We start from the raw sequence: 9,794 nt of genomic DNA on the forward strand, positions 1-9,794 counted from the left end.
TTCTGTTCAAGAAGTTGTCTCCTGTACTAATGAGTTCTAGAGTCTTCCCCACTTTTTCTACTAACTGATTTAATGTGACCGGTTTTATGTTGAGGTCTTTGATCCACTTGGACTTTAGTTTTGTACAGCGTGATAAATATAAATATATTTGCATTTTTCTACAGGTAGACATCCAGGTAGACCAGCACCAAATGTTGAAGACCCTATCTTTTTTCCATTGTATGGTTTTGGCATCTTTGTCAAAGATCAGGTGTCCATAAATTTGTGGGTTTATTTCTGGGTCTTCTGTTTGGTTCCACTGATCCACCATTCTGTTTCTATGCCAGTATCATGCAGTTTATATTACTATTGCTATATGATGCAGCTTAAGATCAGGGATGGAGATATCTCCAGAAGATCTTTTATTGTAGAGGATTGTTTTAGCAATTCAGGTTTCTTGTTATTCCATATGAAGTTGAGAATTTTTCTTTCCAGGTCTGTAAAGAATTGTGTTAGTAAACTGAAGGGAATTGCATTAAATCTGTAGATTGCTTTTGGTAAGATGGCCATTTTTACTATGTTGATCCTGCCAAGCCATGATCTTGGGAGATATTTCCATCTTCTCATATCTTCTTCTAATTCTTTCTTCAGAGACTTGAACTTTTTTTTCATACAAGTCTTTGATTTGCTTGGTTAGGGTTACTCCAAGGTACTTTATGTCAGTTGTGGCTATTGTGAAGGGTGTTGTTTCCCTAATTTCTCTCTCAGCCCATTTGTCTTTTGTATACAGGAGGGCTACTGATTTTTTTGAATTAATTTTGTATCCGGCCACATTGCTGAAGGTGTTTATTAGCTGTAGGAGTTCCTTGGTAGAGTTTTTGGGGTCATTCACGTATACTATCATATCATCTGCAAATAGTTATAATTTGACTTCTTCTTTTCCAATTTGTTTCCCCTTGATCTCCTTTAACTGCATTATTGCTCTAGCAAGGACTTCCAGAACTATGTTGAAGAGATATGGAGAGAGTGGGCAGCCTTGTCTTGTCACTGATTTCAGTGGAATTGCTTTAAGTTTCTTTCTGTTTAGTTTGATGTTGGCTATAGGCTTGCTGTATATTGCCTTTACCATGCTTAGATATGTGTCTTGTACCCCTGATCTCTCCAATACTTTAAACATGAATGGATGTTGGATTTTGTCAAATGCTTTTTCAGCATCTAAAGAGATTATTATGTGTTTTTTTTCTTTCAGTTTGTTAATATGGTGGATCACATTGATGGATTTCCATATATTGAACCACCCCTGCATACCTGAGATGAAACCTACTTGGTCATAGTGGATGATATCTTTGATTTTGTATTGGGTTTGCAAGTATTTTGTTGAGTATTCATGCATCAATCTTCAAAAGGGAGATCGGCCTGAAATTCTCTTTCTTTGTTGGGTCTTTGTGAGGTTTAGCTACCAAGGTGACTGTGGCTTCATAGAATGAGTTTAGTAATGTTCCTTCTGTTTCTATTTTGTGGAATAGTTTGAAGAGAATTGGAGTTAGCTCTTCTTTGAAATTCTGGTAGAATTCTGTGCTGAAACCGTCTGGTCCTGGGCTTTTTTTGAATGGGAGTCTTTCGATGACTCCTTCTGTTTCATTGGAAGATATAGGACTATTTAATTGATTTACCTGGTCTTGATTTAGTTTCTGTAAGTGGAATTGATCAAGAATATTTTCCATTTCATTTAATTTTTCATATTTTGTAGCATATAGACTTTTCAAGTAAGTCCTAATGATTGTTTGGATTTCCTCAGTGTCTGTAGTTATATTTCCCTTTTCATTTCTGATTTTGTTGATTTAGATGGTGTCTCTCTGCCTTTTAGTTAACTTGGATAAGGGTTTGTCTATCTTGTTGATTTTCTCTAAGAACCAGGTCTTGGTTTCATTGATTCTTTGAATTGTTTTATTTGTTTCTAATTGATTGATTTCAGCCCTGAGTTTGATTATTTCCAGCTGTCTACTCCTTTTTGGTGTGTGTGCTTCTTCTTTTTCTAGGGTTTTTAGGGAGGCCATTAAGTTGCTTGAATGAGCTATCTTGAATTTCTTCTTGAAGGCCATTAGTTCTATGAACTTTCCTCTTAGTGCTGCTTTCATTGTGTCCCACAAGATTAGGTATGTTGTGCCTTCATTTTCATTGAATTCTAGGAAGACTTTAATTTCTTTCTTTATTTCTTCCCTGACCCAGATGTCATTGAGTAGCAAGTTGTTCAGTTTCCATGTGTGTGTAAGCTTTTTGCTATTTCTGTTATTGTTGAGGTCCAACTTTATTCCATGGTGATCAGGCAAGATACAAGGGATTATTTCAATCTTCTTGTATCTGTTGAGGCTTACTTTGTGACCATCTATATGGTCTATTTTGGAGAAGGTACCATGAGGTGCTGAGAAGAAGATAAATTCTTTGTTTTTTAATCACAAACAACATAGATGTTCTTTAATTAACAAAAATCATACATATACCTATATACATGTATATTATCAGTTGACCATAGAAGTTTTTAGGAACAGACTAGGATGCCCATGAGACTTGACCATTAACTTAACATAAAAACTTTTGTTCCTAATAAGTGTTTGTATACTTTACAGCAGAAAGAATAGGAAACTTACATTATATACAACCACTGTGAAATAAGGGTTATGGAAAGACTGGGACTCTAAATAAGCCATATAACTAGCACTACAGAACTTAGTTATAAACAAATTTACATTTGAACTGTTTGAATCCTCCATCTGATTTTGTGTTAGTACATATCAGTCTGCCGAATATTTGCTGGCTATTCAATCTGCAGAATGTTTGACTCCTTTTTTTTATTAATTACACTTTATTCATTTTGTATCCCTACATAAACCCCTCCTTCCTCCCCTCCTGACCCCACTCTTCCTCCCCTTTCTGCATGCATGCTCCTCCCCAAGTCCACTGATAGGGGAGGTCATCCTCTTCTTCCTTCTGATCTTAGTCAATCAGATCATATCAGGAATCCTGCATTGTCTTCTTCTGTGGCCTAATAAGGCTGCTCCCCCCTCAGGGGGGAGGTGATCAAAGAGCAGGCCAATCAGTTTATGTCAGAGGCAGTACCTCTTCCCATCACTATATAACCCACTTGGACACTAAACTCTCCATGGGCTATATCTGTGCAGGGGTTCTAGGTTATCTCCATGAACAAATAGTCCTTGGTTGGAGTATGAGTCCCTGGGAAGTTCCCTGTGTTCAAATTTTCTTGTTCTGTTGCTCTCCTTGTGGAGTTCCTGTCCTCTCCAGCTCTTACTATTTCCCACTTCTTACCTAAAATTCCATTCACTCTGCCTGTCAGTTGGCCATTAGGCTCAGCATCTGATTTGATAGTCTGCAGGGCAGAGGCTTTCAGAGGCCCTCTGTGGCATGTTCCTAGGTTGTTTCCTGTATTCTTCTTCTTCTGATGTCCATCCTCTTTGCCTTTCAGGATGGAGATTGAGCATTTTAGTTAGGGTCCTTTCTTTTGCTTAGTTTGTTTAGATGTACAGATTTTACCAGGTTTATCCTATGTTGTATGTTTATATGAGTGAGTATATACTGTGTGTGTCTTTTTGCTTTTGGAACAATTCACTCAGGATGAACCTCTCCAGGTCCCACCATTAACCTTCAAATTTCATGATTTCCTTATTTTTCATTGCTGGGTAATACTCCATTGTAAAGATATACCACAATTTCTGCATCCATTCTTCAGTTGAGGGGCATCTGGGCTGTTTCCAGCTTCTGGCTACTACAAATAAGGCTGCTACAAACATGGATGAGCAAATGTCCTTTTTGTGTACTTGGGCCTCTTTTGGATATATGCCTAGGAGTGGTATGGCTGGATCTTGAGGAAGCATTATTCCTAGTTGTTTGAGAAAGCGCCAGATTGATTTCCAGAGTGGTTGTACAAGTTTACATTCCCACAATGAGTGGAGGAGGGTTCCCCTTTCTCCACAACCTCTCCAGCATGTGTTGTCACTTGAGGTTTTGATCTTGGCCATTCTGATGGGTGTAAAGTGAAATCTCAGGGTTGTTTTGATTTGCATTTCCCTAATGGCTAATGATGTTGAGCATTTCTTTAAATGCTTCTCTGCCATTTGACATTCCTCTACAGAGAGTTCTCTATTTAGCTCTGTTCCCCATTTTTTAAGTGGATTACTTGGTTTGTTGCTTTTCAGTTTCTTTTGTTCTTTATATATACTGGATATGAGTCCTGTGTCAGATAAAGGGTTAGTGAAGATTCTTTCCCAATCTGTAGGCAGTCGCTTTGTTTTGATGACAGTATCCTTTGCTTTGCAGAAGCTTTTCAGTTTCAGGAGGTCCCATTTATTGATTGTTGCTCTTAGAGCCTGTACTCTTGGTGTTCTGTTCAGGAAGTTGTCTCCTGTACTAATGAGTACTAGAGTCTTCCCCACTTTTTTTTCCAGCTGATTTAATGTGACCGGTTTTATGTTGAGGTCTTTGATCCACTTGGACTTTAGTTTTGTGCAGGGTGATAAATATGGATATATTTGCATTTTTCTACATGCAGACATCCAGTTAGACCAGCACCATTTGTTGAAGATGCTATCTTTTTTCCATTGTATAGTTTTGGCATCTTTGTCAAAGATCAGGTGTCCATAAATTTGTGGGTTTATTTCTGGGTCTTCTGTTTTGTTCCATTGATCCACCATTCTATTTCTATGCTAGTATCATGCAGTTTATATTACTATTGCTATATGATGCAGCTTAAGATCAGGGATGGAGATATCTCCAGAAGATCTTTTATTGTAGAGGATTGTTTTAGCAATTCAGGTTTCTTGTTATTCCATATGAAGTTGAGAGTTTTTCTTTCCAGGTCTGTAAAGAATTGTTTTAGTAATTTGATTGGAATTGCATTAAATCTGTAGATTGCTTTTGGTAAGATGGCCATTTTTACTGTGTTAATCCTGCCAAGCCATGAGCATGGGAGACCTTTCCATTTTCTCATATCTTCTTCTAATTCTTTCTTCAGAGACTTGAAATTTTTTTTCCTACAAGTCTTTGATTTGCTTGGTTAGGGTTACTCCAAGGTACTTTATGTCAGTTGTGGCTATTGTGAAGGGTGTTGTTTCCCTAATTTCTCTCTCAGCCCATTTGTCTTTTGTATATTGGAGGGCTACTGATTTTTTTTTAAATTAATTTTGTATCCGGCCACATTGCTGAAGGTGTTTATTAGCTGTAGAAGTTCCCTGGTAGAGTTTTGGGGGTCATTCACATATACTATCATATCATCTGCAAATAGTGATAATTTGACTTCTTCTTTTCCAATTTGTGTCCCCTTGATCTCCTTCGACTGTCTTATTGCTCTAGCCAGGACTTCAGGAACTATGTTGAAGAGATATGGAGAGAGTGGGCAGCCTTGTCTTGTCCCTGATTTTAGTGGAATTGCTTTAAGTTTCTCTCTGTTTAGTTTGATGTTGGCTTTAGGCTTGCTGTATATCACCTTTACTATGTTGATATAGGTGCCTTGTATCCCTGGTCTCTCCAATACTTTGAACATGAATGGATGTTGGATTTTGTCAAATGCTTTTTCAGCATCTAGGGAGATTATCATGTGGTTTTTTTTCTTTCAGTTTGTTAATATGGTGGATCACATTGATAGATTTCCGTATATTGAACCACCCCTGCATACCTGGGATAAAGCCTACTTGGTCATATTGGATAATATCTTTGATGTGTTCTTGGATTTGGTTTGCAAGTATTTTGTTAAATATTTTTGCATCTATGTTTATAAGGGAGATTGGCCTGAAATTCTCTTTCTTTGTTGAGTCTTTGTGAGGTTTAGCTACCAAGGTGACTGTGGCTTCATAGAATGAGTTTGGTAATGTTCCTTCTCTTTCTATTTTGTGGAATAGTTTGAAGAGAATTGGAGTTAGCTCTTCTTTGAAATTCTGGTAGAATTCTGTGCTGAAACCGTGTGGTCCTGGGCTTTTTTTGAATGGGAGTCTTTCGATGACTCCTTCTGTTTCATTGGAAGATATAGGACTATTTAGTTGATTTACCTGCTCCTGATTCAGCTTTGTAAGTCAAATCGATCAAGAAAATTGTCCATTTCATTTACATTTTCAAATTTTGTGGCATATAGACTTTTGAAGTAAGTCCTAGTGATTGTTTGGATTTCCTCAGTGTCTGTAGTTATGTCCCCCTTTTCATTTCTGATTTTGTTGATTTGGGTGGTGTCTCTCTGCCTTTTAGTTAGTTTGGCTAAGGGTTTGTCGATCTTGTTGATTTTCTCAAAGAACCAGCTCTTGGTTTCATTGATTCTTTGAATTGTTTTATTTGTTTCCAATTGATTGATTTCAACCCTGAGTTTTATTATTTCCAACAGTCTACTCCTTCTTGGTGTGTCTGCTTCTTCTTTTTCTAGGGTTTTTAAGTGAGCCATTAAGGTGCTTGAATGCGCTGTCTCGAATTTCTTCTTGAAGGCACTTAGTGCTATGAACTTTCCTCTTAGCAGTGCTTTCATTGTGTCCCACAAGTTTGGGTATGTTGTGTCTTTATTTTCATTGATTTCTAGGAAGATTTTAATTTCTTTCTTTATTTCTTCCCTGACCCAGCTGTCATTTAGTAACAAGTTGTTCAGTTTCTATGTGTGTGTAGGCTTTTTGCTATTTCTGTTATTGTTGAGGTCCAGCTTTATTCCATGTTGATCAGACAAGATACAAGGGATTATTTCAATCTTCTTGTATCTGTTATGGCTTGCTTTGTGACCCACTATACGGTCTATTTTGGAGAAGGTTCCATGAGTTGCTGAGAAGAAGGTAAATTCTTTCGTGTTTGGGTGTAAAGTTCTGTAAATGTCTGTTAGGTCCATTTGATTTATGACCTCTGTCAGAGACATTGTTTCTTTGTTTAATTTCTGTTTTGTTGACCTTTCCTTTGTTGAGAGTGGGGTGCTGAAGTCTCCCACTATTAATGTGTGAGGACCTATATGTGGTTTAAATTTTATCAATGTTTCTTTAAAAAAAGGGGGGTGCTCTTGTATTTGGGGCATAGATGTTCAGGATTTTGATGTCTTCCTCGTGGAATTTTCCTTTGATGAGTATGAAGTGTCCTTCCCCATCTCTTTTTTTTAAATTTTGTTTGAAAGTCTATTTTATCAGATATTAGAATGGCTACTCCTGCTTGCTTCTTGGTTCCGTTTCCTTGGAAAGTCGTCTTCCAACCCTTTACCCTCAGGTAATGTCTATCTTTGTGTCTTAGGTGTGTTTCTTGTATGCGACAGATTGCTGGGTTTAGTTTACGTATCCATTCTGTTAATCTGTGTCTTTTTATTAGAGAGTTGAGTCCATTGATGTTGAGAGAGATTAATGACCATTGGTGTTAGATCCTTTGATTTTAATGTTGGCTGTGGTCATCAGGTTGTGTGCTTAGTTGCTTTTTGTTTTACTGTAGTAAGGTTAATTATTTCCTGTGTGTTCTTGAAAGAAGCTAATTTTTTGGGGTTGTATTTTCCCTTCCATTGTCTTCTGTAATGCTGGATTTGTGTGTAGGTATTTTTGAAATTTGTTTTTGTTATTGAATATCTTATTTTCTCCATCTATGAGGACTGATAGCTTTTCAGGGTATAGTAGCCTGGGCTGACATCTGTGTTCTCTTAGGGTCTGCATGATTATCTGTCCAGGCCCTTCTGGCTTTCATAGTCTCTGTTGAAAAGTCAGGTGTGATTCTAATGGTTTGCCATTATATGTTACTTGGCCTTTTTCCCTTGCAGCTTTTAGTAGTTTTTCTTTGTTTTGTATACTTATTGTTTTGATTATTATGTGGCAGGAGGATTTTCTTTTCTGGTCAAATTTGTTGGGTGTTCTGTAGGCCTCATGTATACTTATTGGCCTCTCCTTTAATTTGGGGAAATTTTCTTCAATGATTTTATTGAAAATATTTTCTGAGCCTGAATGGCTGGCATTTTTTCAGGAGTTGCTGCTGCTCACCTCAGGGTGAGACCTGAGTGGTAACTGTGGTCTTTATTATTCAAGAGGGTTCTCCTCTTACCCAGGGAAGTTCTGAGGGCAGCTGCCCTGTTTCTGGGTTTCTTGCTGTAAATTTAATGATCAGTTGTTGTGACCCAGTTGGACATCTGGCGCGCAGAGCAACTTTTTGTGCCTGTGTCTGGAGCAAAGCTGAGTGATGGCGGTTCGGCCTCGCTGGTCTGCTAGGCTTTTTCTAGGGAAGGATTGGGTGATTTAAGTCAGTACAGTTTCCTTCCTTCCCTGTGGATTCTCTAGAGACAGGGACTCCCAGTCTCTTTTTTTTTGCTCTGGTACCCACTGCTCAGTCTCTGCCAGCTGCCAGGCGCACAGAAACTGCCTGTGTCTGCCTTTCCGGCCTTTGGGAACCTGGGAGTCTGCCTAAACTGGGTAATTTTCCTGAGACCTTTTCAGGGTGGGGGTGTCTGCTGAGTGCTCTGAGATCCGACCAGCTGTTTCCCTCCTTGTGTGTTTGCACCGGACAGTGAAACTCTTTTGCTGGTGCCCTGGTACCCACAGTTCTATCTCAGGTGGTTAATCAGGCGAGCAGGCAGAGCTCTGTGCCAGTGCCTGGGTCCCCGCTGTGGCTCCGGGCTGGCTCCTGGTGTGCTGGACTGTGACCAGAGACACTGGCTTGTGGCTCTGGGCTAGGGCTGGGGCTGGCGGCCAGCAGCCAAGCATCTGGCAGAACTGGGACCTCTTCTGAGGTTTAGCTGGGTGAGTTAAAAGCTGATTGAATCCCCCACCGTGGGGTATCCTCTCACCTGGGAAACACAATCACTGTGTTTTATGGCCAAGAGTTCTGATTGCTGGTCACTGTGCTGATCCTGCTGTGCTGATGGTCAGAATGAGAGTCCTCCTAGCGCAGCCATCTTGCCCCTCCTGGAAGGTAAATTCTTTTGTGTTTGGGTGTAAGGTTCTGTAAATGTCTGTTAGGTCCATTTGATTCATGACCTCTGTTAGAGACATTGTTTGTTTAATTTAATTTGTTGACCTGTCCTTTGTTGAGAGTGGGGTGTTGAAGTCTCCCATTATTAATGTGTGGGGATCTATGTGTGGTTTCAGTTTTATCAATGTTTCTTTTACAAATGTGGGTGCCGTTGTATTTGGGGCATAGATGTTCAGGATTTTGATGTCTTCCTGGTGGAATTTTCCCTTGATGAATATGAAGTGTCCTTCCCCATCTCTTTTTATTAATTTTGGTTGAAAGTCTATTACAATGGCTACTCCTGCTTGCTTCTTGGGTCCATTTGCTGGTGTAAGTATTTCCCTCTAAAGGCCACAAACTGTTTGGCTGCAACTTCCTGTATTTCTTCACAGATTGCCATAATCTGTTTTTCTTTATTTTCTTCTATTTATTTACTGATAACCATAATCTCCTCTATTTCTATGGCCATAATCTGTTTGAGTTTATCTTCCTCTAGGTCTTTACCCATTTTTTTTGTTTCCTCTTCATGAGCATAGATATTAGGTCATCTTAAAGTTCAATTATGCTGGTGTGTCCAGGGCTACTTGCCCCTAGATAACTTGGTTCTGGAGATGCCATATTGCTCTGTATTCTGTTGTTTGAGCTTTTATGCTAGCTTCTACCCATTGGGGTATCTTAGGTGTTTGGAGGTAGTTTTTGGTGGTTCCTGGGATCATGTGGTGAAGAGAATCCCCTTGGCAAGAAGATGCTTTTTCCTGAAGGAAGCCTTCTCAGCTTTTTGGGTATAGTCACTGGATGGCCAGTGTTTTTCAGAAGTTGCCACAGCTCACCTCAGGCCTAGAGATCTGAGTGGTAACTGTGGTCCT

The sequence above is a fragment of the Meriones unguiculatus genome, chromosome 15 (genome assembly GCF_030254825.1).
Source record: "Meriones unguiculatus strain TT.TT164.6M chromosome 15, Bangor_MerUng_6.1, whole genome shotgun sequence".
Taxonomy (NCBI): domain Eukaryota; kingdom Metazoa; phylum Chordata; class Mammalia; order Rodentia; family Muridae; genus Meriones; species Meriones unguiculatus.